The sequence below is a fragment of the Stylophora pistillata genome, chromosome 8, assembly GCF_964205215.1.
Source record: "Stylophora pistillata chromosome 8, jaStyPist1.2, whole genome shotgun sequence".
In the NCBI taxonomy this organism is placed as follows: domain Eukaryota; kingdom Metazoa; phylum Cnidaria; class Anthozoa; order Scleractinia; family Pocilloporidae; genus Stylophora; species Stylophora pistillata.
This window is the reverse complement of record NC_142526.1, coordinates 32,627,368-32,636,957: the sequence shown is the minus strand read 5'-3', so window position 1 is coordinate 32,636,957 and position 9,590 is coordinate 32,627,368. Positions and strand designations below refer to the sequence as shown.

Sequence of the window (9,590 nt, the reverse complement as noted above, 5' to 3'; positions counted from 1 at the left end):
TATTACTATAAGATTACTGAGTGATGTGAAAGTACTGTTACTAAGTAAGACTATTCTACCAGCTTAGAAGATACTTGATCAACGTACGAATAAAGGGAGAATAATAGTAAGCAATTGAGGAGTTTGTGTCTCCACTAAATGAATACACAACACAGCTTATGGGCGATGACCGGTGTTAATCAATCTTTGAAATATACATGGACTGCAGTCATTATATAATTTACTCCTTTTCTTCTGCAAACAATGCATCGTGACATAATTTTGATAGCATCTTCTTTTCAAAGAACTTGAGTAACCCTCTCATATTAACGATTAAAGTTACCCAAATATGGAATCGCACTCATATGAATGGAAGACGAACTACTCGATTAATTTCGTTGGGAACTTCTACTGAATCGCATCATAGTTACGGACAACTTTCATTCAAAGATTCTTTCTACAGTTTTTTTTTTCTTTTCTTTTCTTTTTCCAAGGAAATCGTTCAACTAAATTTTACCCAACATTCTTTAATTATTTCTTGATAGTGGATGAAATTTGGTCGATTAAAAGGTGAAAAATATGAGTCAGGAACATTTCTATACGGTTAGCCGAATGGGCCGATTCACATTTCCTAAACAGCTGATTTGCTTTGACACTTGACAGTAGTTTTGTTAAAGATTAATTAAAAGAGCCCTTCAACAAAGCGATTGCAACATAGAGACGTCATCAATAAACACAAAAGAGGTGGTTTTACATCGATTACATTTTACCCTTTTCAATGAAGCCCATCCGCGATCATCCACTTTCTTATGAAAACGTTGGCCACAAGCTTTATAGGCAAAGACAGTTCGTCTCTTACTTGTTTGCGATGCTGGGAATGAATAAGTAGTAATCAGCCAAGCTCTTATTTCTCCATCAAATGATGAAGTTAGCTGAAGTTTTCACATTCGCGTATTTTTTTCTGCAAGTTAAGAGTGATTGCCTCAGAAACACATGTCAGAAAATTTCGCTTGATGTATATCGTGATGCAGTGCAAGATTCAAAGTTTGTTGGTCATGTTTTTCACAGTTGCGAAACATTGAGTCCAGCTCAGTGCTACACGTGGTGTATCCAAGACTGCCGATGCTTGTCATTTAACTACAACGATACAGACGAAGGAAATTTTTGTGAATTCAGGAATGAAGCGAATCATTTTAATTTACCAACAAGAGCTTCCTCAAACCGTTCCCTAGGCTGAACTTATCACAATCTCCTCTGGGACACCTTTACGAAGGTAGGCGAAATGTTGAAAATGGAGCAATGTGTGATTTTTTGTTTTCTTTTTTATCAACTAACCTCTCTTTTTGCTTTGCTGGAAAATCTATACAAGGTGGTGACCACAGCGTTGGAAGACCCTGTCAAAGAGAATCAGGGTAATTGTAAACATCGACGGGCAATTTTTCCCTGGTTATTGACCTTCAATAATTGGGAGATCACCATTCTTTATTTTCTCAAAAAAATGAGCGAACATTGCAACTTTACACACCAATCGAGTCCTATATTTCTTCTTTTTCCACAAAACCAAGTAGTCATGGATTGGTTGCTTCATTTTTATACTAACATTCTGTCGCTGAATAGTTTGTCGGCGCTTCCGTTCGTAACTAACACTAATGCCCACTTGTCATTTAGCTACTGTAATTGAACATCAATTAATAAAAAAGAAGGCGATATTTTACCGAATATCGGTAACAAAAGGAAATTGTTACAGACAAAATAACCTTGGGAAGCTTACAGAAGCACATTTTTTACTGTCTCAAGAGGCTGTTAAAATTCCCTTACTTCTACTGCTGAGGTAGATAACAAGGCAATTGTAAACTGAAATCAATTTTTTTATCGTTAATTATGCCCCATACAAAAATGAATAAAGTTGTGGTTACTTTCAAAAATCCATTTCGCTTTTCCTTTGGAATATTGTAAATACACCGTACGATATCTTAATTACAAAGTGCGAAAAAAAGTTTGAATTTTTGATACTAACCAGTTTTAGTTCCAATGCCGTCTCTCTTGTTCTCCAGGGGCTCCTTTCTGATAGTTTTCCAGCATTGTATCCTCCTGTTTTCTCGATTCTCTCTTTCATTTTATCTCTGATGTACACCTAACTACAATAACGTCGGCAAGGAAAAAATAATAATAAATTCGAATTTGGCTTTTTACTGTTTTATGATAACCTCCCCTCAGTTTAATTTAAATCTTAAGTTAATATTTATTACTATTTTCAACAAAAACTGCTGCTCTCTAATCGTAAAAGATAATATATATTTCCGAATCACACCATTTCAACAGATTAATAGCGACATGGTTCCATGTGTCGGTGATGTCAAGTGAGGCAATGTCTGCTGCAGTAACAATCCATGTCGGTTCATCCTGCACTGAGATCTGCGGTGAGCCCACAAGCGTTCGGTACAATTGTTCTTGTCCAGAGTTGTTTGTTGGGAAACATTGCGAGACTCAGCTACAGCTGGGAAGTTGTGATGGCAGCAATCAAACCTTCAAAGTGTTCTGTGATTTTGACTCAGAGCCTGATTTCGCTTGGAACTTGATTGAGTCATTCAGTTTGTCCAACAAAGATCTTGTCAAAGTAAATGTATTCCCTTTACTTTATGATTTTAGAGAAGATGAAACGAATCGAACAGATCCCGTAAAAAAGGCCACACGCAGAGGTACTGTTCAGCTCGTCGTTTCTTCAAAGTAGAGATTTCTTTCATTCTATTTCCCTCATCAGCTTTAAGATGAGAACATCTTCGTGCCTGTTCTCGGTGACCGTTCTTCTCTTCTCCACTTCGGTCCAAGGCTCGCCAAAGAGAGCTGGTAAGAAGAAAGACGACTGTAAGTTAAATGCTATTAAGCAAGAACTCAATTAATTATGTACTCGGATCTTCACCGTGAGAATATGCAGCATGCAATCACAAATGTTTAAAAAACCTGAGCGGAATTCATCATTAAAGTCTTAATTCTAATGATTTCCGCTTCCATTACAATTTAGGCATTTTCTTAAAAAACACAAATTTCGGTGGAAGAAGCCTTGTTTTCCACCAACAATTTCTCAGCGATTTATTCCCATCATTCAATGGGAATACCTTGTCACCAACACTTTCCAGAAAAATTCAGCCTGAATTCATAACAATAAGTTCAAATGGCTACTGCTGAGACTTCATTATCTAAAATGTGTTTCGACCTAGATTTCTGCTCATATATGGAACACAAAATAAGGAAATGCAAACTTCTTTATTTTCTTTTTAGTAATCGGACCAGGTTGTTGGCAATTCCGGCAGCCTCAGTGCCCTAAGAAGTACGAGCCAATCGGTTGTTTTGCAGACATAGCAGACCCCCCTGGATAATAGGGCGTTGTTCACACTGCTTCTTACAGCCAAAGATCCAGCATCAAAAGTTTATTTCGGAGAAAAGATAAATTGGGGAGACTGGGCGAACTTCATTGACAGGTAACTAGGGATACATCTAATTTGTTTTTGCGTGAATACTTCAGAGGTCCGAAAACCCAAACCAAAATAACTAATCAAAATAAGATGTCAACAAGGGGCCAATGAGATCTCAAAGTGAACACAAAGAACTAAACTTAATTTAAAAGCAGGAATGCAACTTTGTTGTAACTGGTTTTGGATATGCCTTTGATCATTTAAGAGAGAGGCACCCGTTTACTGAACCAATCATAAGAGATGCCGTGACTCAAATGATGACTTTAGGTAAGGTTGTCGAAACGTCCGTAACATTCCTTTCCAGCGGCGTGGTTCACTCTCACTTGGGCGATCAGATTACATAATCAATAAAATGATTCAAGATAATCGTGACTTACTTTTGGTCCTCCATCACTGAAATTGTTAGTAAAAGTGATCTCTAGATAAAGCTACACTAAACCACTATGATATTTCACTCATAGATTTGTCTGTGACTTGTGCCAAAAAAGCCAAAAAAATGAACTTAGATTATTTTGGTATCGAGTTCTATGGAGCATGTTGGTTCGGAGTGAGCCCTAGGGATGGTCGAAAGGGTTCGTCTGGCAGCTGTTCAGGACAATAAGTGCGCTTTCGAGTCATGTGATGAACAAAGAAAGCAAGGGCAGACTTGTTTTAGAGGAGCTTTCAATTTCGTTTACAAGCTGCGAAAAGGTAAGTAAATTATTGTCGTGCTGCGGGTATTGTAGGCCTCTAGCCATTTTGACGGAAACTTTTCTGCAAGCAGACGGTTCTACAAGGAGAAAATTCTGTCACAATCCATTTGTTAGAACTATTTTCGATCTCTGACCTGTAACAAGGAATACTACTTCGTTTATCACCAAATTATCAGAACTGATATTACAAAAAATGTGTGCCAGCAAATGGGGACATGATGACAAAATGATTCTCTTTCTTCGATGTGAACATTAAAGAAAATTGTGAAATGATCTTCCACAGAAATAAGTTCTCTAAGTATAGGTTCGCTTTTCTTTCTTCTTGCTTCCAACCCAGGCTGTTATCAACCGCAACAGCCCAAATGTCCTTTGGATCGTAAGCAGGCTCGTTGTTTTCAGGATGTAAAAGACCCTTCACTTCGAGCTTTACCAAACCTACTACTCACGGCAAGAGATCCAAGTTCAGTCTTACTCTGGCGAGCCCCTTAACTGGAACGACTGGGCAAACTTCCTTGACAGATAAATGGTGAAATGTAAATGAGTCTACATTCAGTTAGATAGAATCATTCTAATCAGTAACACCATAGCGTACACTATTGAGTTATGGATGCACGCGGGAGTTTACTAAGAACGGAAGAAGTGTAAGAGTCGTTCGAGGCGATATGCGAGAGCGACTCTCATTTTATAACATAAAAAACAATCTTGCGAAACATTTGCTTACTTGGAAACATTTGCTCACGTCAACAGCGTACACCTATGGGAAAATAGTAGACACTGAATTGACCAATCACAGCGCGCGATTTACGTGATTTACGTTATACAACATATGTGACGGAAACACAGCGGTCCAATGAGGAGCACGTTGGACACCAGATGGAGGAGTCAAGGTTTGAACCCTGACCGTATCATTGAGTCCATTCAGAAAGAGTTACAAGTTTTCCATCATAGAATGAGAAGCAGGATAAGCTCAGGCGCTAAGGGTCACTTGGAATGTAAAGACCGCCATTATCTTTACCTTAGAATATCAAATTTCTTCTTTTGATTTTATCTCGAAGGTTTACCTGCGAATGTGCAAAACTAGCGAAAGAAAAGAACTACGATTACTTAGGGATGAAGTACTATGGTGAATGATGGGGTGGAGGTGACAGCTATAATCGACATGGCTCATCTAAAAAATGTACGATGGTCAAGGAAAATACACAAAGGAGTGCGATGGAGTGCAAGACACAAAGGAACAGTTCCAAATTGTGTGCTGGAGAAGATTTTTCGCTGTATGTATACACTATCAAGCCAGAAAGTAAGTGAGATATAAAGACGTTTTTGCTTTTCCGGCTGGAAACATACCAAACACGTCTTCTTTTTCCTTTTGTTAATAATTGGTTACAAGTTATCTGGTACTCTGTCTTTAGACTACGCCCTTGGGTTTAGGTTATATTTCTCAAAAGCTACGCAGACGAATTCCCTTTTGAACTCCAACAACGGTCATCTCTACTACACCTTTAACCGTTGTACCCTAACATCAGTATGCATATTCTCCATTCTGTTCTCTATACGTTTCCTTAAGTGTTAATACGAACATGTGTCTAGCTTCTTTGGTCGGTGATCATTTCCTTCATTGTTGTGATTTAGGGTAATACTGTGCGTAGAAATTAGATGTTGGTCACCATGCGTCAGAGAGCTACTCAATCACGCGCAGTCTAAATATGACAAAATTGAAGACTGGAATTCTGTGTGATATATCCTCGTGTACAAACTGTTTCATTTAACCAAAATTCTGCTCAATTTTTTTCAGAAGTTGTTCCCTCTTACTTTTAGACGCTGAGTAGGTCAAGGATTTGATCTCTTTGTCCGTCTCATTTCATTTTTACTCAATAACTTTACTGTAATGACAACTGCATAATTGGCAGGGTCTAGATTTGTTAAAAGTTTTGGAATCTTCAAGTTTTGAAGTTTTAATAAGTCAATGTTTGACCCTCCAATGATTATGTAATTTTACCTTACTCCAGTGTTCTTTTCGATTGCAGCAACCGATGCATCAACCGCCACAAGAGGTAAGTTTGAAATCAAAGCACGTGAATTTGTTTTCTGTCTTAGATTTCATGGTTTTATCTTTACAATTTAAAACTTTCATGAAGTTGTGTTACTTCACACGGTTCGTGTTCTTCTCGTTCCAGTAACCGAGAAAACTAACACAAGCGGTGCGTATAAAATCTACATTCCTGAGTTTGTTTTCAGTCTTTCATTTCATTGTTTCATCTTCAGCAATTAAAACTTTCCTGAAGTTTTTTCACGCTGTTCATATTTTTTTTTTGTATTTACAGCATCCGTAGCACTTACCACAAGCGCCAAGTTTGAGATCTTCAAAAGTCAGTCTTTTACCTTATAGTTTTATCTTTACAAATTAAAATCTAAACAGGTTTAATATCATTATTCTCTCTTTATTTTCCTTTTTAATTTACAGCACCCGAAAAAACTACTTCAGTCGGTGAGTTTTCGATTTACCTGATTTAATGTTTAGCTCTTGAGTAAACTCATTTAACTTGAAGCAGTTATTGTGCAACAGACACCATCTACATTTTTCCGTTCTCTTCTTTCAAAAGTTCTTTTCGTTATTCATAATGTCTGTGACGAACATTCCTCATTACTATTCTTTCATTATTTTATTAATTTTTTTTAATTTCAGCACTATATTTTGACTATTGGCTCCAGTACTTAAAACTCAAACAACACGTACCAGCAAGAAATCTACGCTCGTCCTGTGAAGTCAGATTAAAGGTGCCCATCTGAAATTGATACTTTTCAAGACAGCTCAGCAGCAATTTTCAATGCATTACCAAGTTATCTGCGGAACTGTACGGACTTTCGATCCTTTGAGAGTAATTTGACATCATATCTTTTTAATAACGCTAGAAAGAGATTAGAAACATGAATCTCAGGCCTTTTACCGGTCGCTTGTTTATATTTTAATTCTTAATTAGAATGTGATTTATTGTAAATTATATGATATAGCGTAATTAGAATAGTACAGTAATTTTAGCATAGAAGAGCCGATTCATTTTGGAATGAATTATTATTATATTTATTATTATTATTATTACTATTATTATTTATTATTATTAGTAGTAGCAGTAGCAGTAGCAGTAGCAGTAGGAGTAGGAGTAGGAGTAGTAGTAGGAGTAGTAGTAGGAGTAGTAGTAGTAGTAGTAGCAGTAGCAGTAGCAGTAGCAGTAGCAGTAGCAGTAGCAGTAGTAGTAGCAGTAGTAGTAGGAGTAGTAGTAGTAGTAGTAGTAGCAGTAGCAGTAGCAGTAGCAGTAGCAGTAGCAGTAGCAGTAGCAGTAGCAGTAGTAGTAGCAGTAGTAGTAGGAGTAGTAGTAGTAGTAGTAGCAGTAGCAGTAGCAGTAGCAGTAGCAGTAGGAGTAGGAGTAGGAGTAGTAGTAGTAGTAGTAGCAGTAGCAGTAGCAGTAGCAGTAGCAGTAGGAGTAGGAGTAGGAGTAGTAGTAGTAGCAGTAGCAGTAGCAGTAGCAGTAGCAGTAGCAGTAGCAGTAGCAGTAGCAGTAGCAGTAGTAGTAGCAGTAGTAGTAGGAGTAGTAGTAGTAGTAGTAGTAGCAGTAGCAGTAGCAGTAGCAGTAGCAGTAGCAGTAGCAGTAGCAGTAGCAGTAGCAGTAGTAGTAGCAGTAGTAGTAGGAGTAGTAGTAGTAGTAGTAGTAGCAGTAGCAGTAGCAGTAGCAGTAGCAGTAGGAGTAGGAGTAGGAGTAGTAGTAGTAGTAGTAGCAGTAGCAGTAGCAGTAGCAGTAGCAGTAGCAGTAGCAGTAGGAGTAGGAGTAGCAGTAGCAGTAGCAGTAGGAGTAGGAGTAGGAGTAGGAGTAGTAGTAGCAGTAGCAGTAGCAGTAGCAGTAGGAGTAGGAGTAGGAGTAGGAGTAGGAGTAGTAGTAGTAGTAGTAGCAGTAGCAGTAGCAGTAGCAGTAGGAGTAGGAGTAGGAGTAGGAGTAGTAGTAGTAGCAGTAGCAGTAGCAGTAGCAGTAGGAGTAGCAGTAGCAGTAGCAGTAGCAGTAGGAGTAGCAGTAGCAGTAGCAGTGGCAGTAGCAGTGGCAGTAGCAGTAGGAGTAGTAGTAGGAGTAGCAGTAGCAGTAGCAGTAGCAGTAGCAGTAGCAGTAGTAGTAGTAGTAGTAGCAGTAGCAGTAGCAGTAGCAGTAGGAGTAGGAGTAGTAGTAGGAGTAGTAGTAGTAGCAGTAGCAGTAGCAGTAGCAGTAGCAGTAGCAGTAGGAGTAGGAGTAGGAGCAGCAGTAAGAGCAGCAGTAGGAGTAGCAGCAGCAGCAGCAGCAGCAGTAGCAGTAGCAGGAGCAGGAGCAGTAGCAGCAGGAGCAGGAGCAGGAGCAGGAGCAGGAGCAGGAGCAGGAGCAGGAGCAGGAGCAGGAGCAGGAGCAGGAGCAGGAGCAGGAGCAGGAGCAGGAGCAGGAGCAGGAGCAGGAGCAGGAGCAGGAGCAGGAGCAGGAGCAGGAGCAGGAGCAGGAGCAGGAGCAGGAGCAGGAGCAGGAGCAGGAGCAGGAGCAGGAGCAGGAGCAGGAGCAGGAGCAGGAGCAGGAGCAGGAGCAGGAGCAGGAGCAGGAGCAGGAGCAGGAGCAGGAGCAGGAGCAGGAGCAGGAGCAGGAGCAGGAGCAGGAGCAGGAGCAGGAGCAGGAGCAGGAGCAGGAGCAGGAGCAGGAGCAGGAGCAGGAGCAGGAGCAGGAGCAGGAGCAGGAGCAGGAGCAGGAGCAGGAGCAGGAGCAGGAGCAGGAGCAGGAGCAGGAGCAGGAGCAGGAGCAGGAGCAGGAGCAGGAGCAGGAGCAGGAGCAGGAGCAGGAGCAGGAGCAGGAGCAGTAGCAGTATCTTGGACTTCAAAAAGTCTAAGAAAAGCAGCGAAAGCGCGATTAATCCCAGCGGTATACTTAGAAAGAAATTCCATTGTCATTCCCTCGCGACATTTGGCTGAATTGGCAAATTTTTCTGCCAGTCAGTAAAGGTGTTTTGGACCACTTTTAATCCGGAGACAAAAATTTAAATTACTGCTCATTTGATCTGTAATTTTGAACAAATACACAACTTTTCCGTCGAGAACTCGCATCATACTTTGTGAAATAGACATAGCGTAAGTCAGAGCTCTCAGAGTGGCTTTAAGGTTCTTAACGTGGTTATCTTCACATTTATGTCCCATTCCGGTCCAAAATAATTTGTACGAAAAATACCTAGAACTCCTGCATGACACATCCAATTTGAACGTCGCGTGGGGCTCTGTCCTCGTAACCACTGTCTTTCGTCAACTGACATACCACGGAAGAATTTTAACGCCCAAGTTTTACATTCAGAAACGGAGCTCTTAATATAGACTCCGCTTCGCACAGTCACGTTCCTTGATCTTCCCCCTTCATCAAAAATTCATACCCAGGGTCCACGCAAAAGAATATTTCTG

General features: G+C 40.1%; 1 long non-coding RNA gene and 1 pseudogene across 1 annotated transcript; one reads left to right on the top strand and one right to left on the bottom strand.

Annotated features, from left to right (window-relative positions):
- Positions 1 to 901: 901 nt before the first annotated feature.
- On the top strand, positions 902 to 2,710 carry LOC148725890 (uncharacterized; annotated as a pseudogene).
- On the bottom strand, positions 2,695 to 9,550 carry LOC148725889 (uncharacterized). The gene is made up of 2 exons (XR_015990282.1): positions 9,367 to 9,550; positions 2,695 to 2,823 (listed from the first exon to the last, which is right to left on the bottom strand). It is a non-coding gene; the product is annotated as an uncharacterized LOC148725889 (long non-coding RNA).
- Between the last annotated feature and the right edge of the window lie 40 nt (positions 9,551 to 9,590).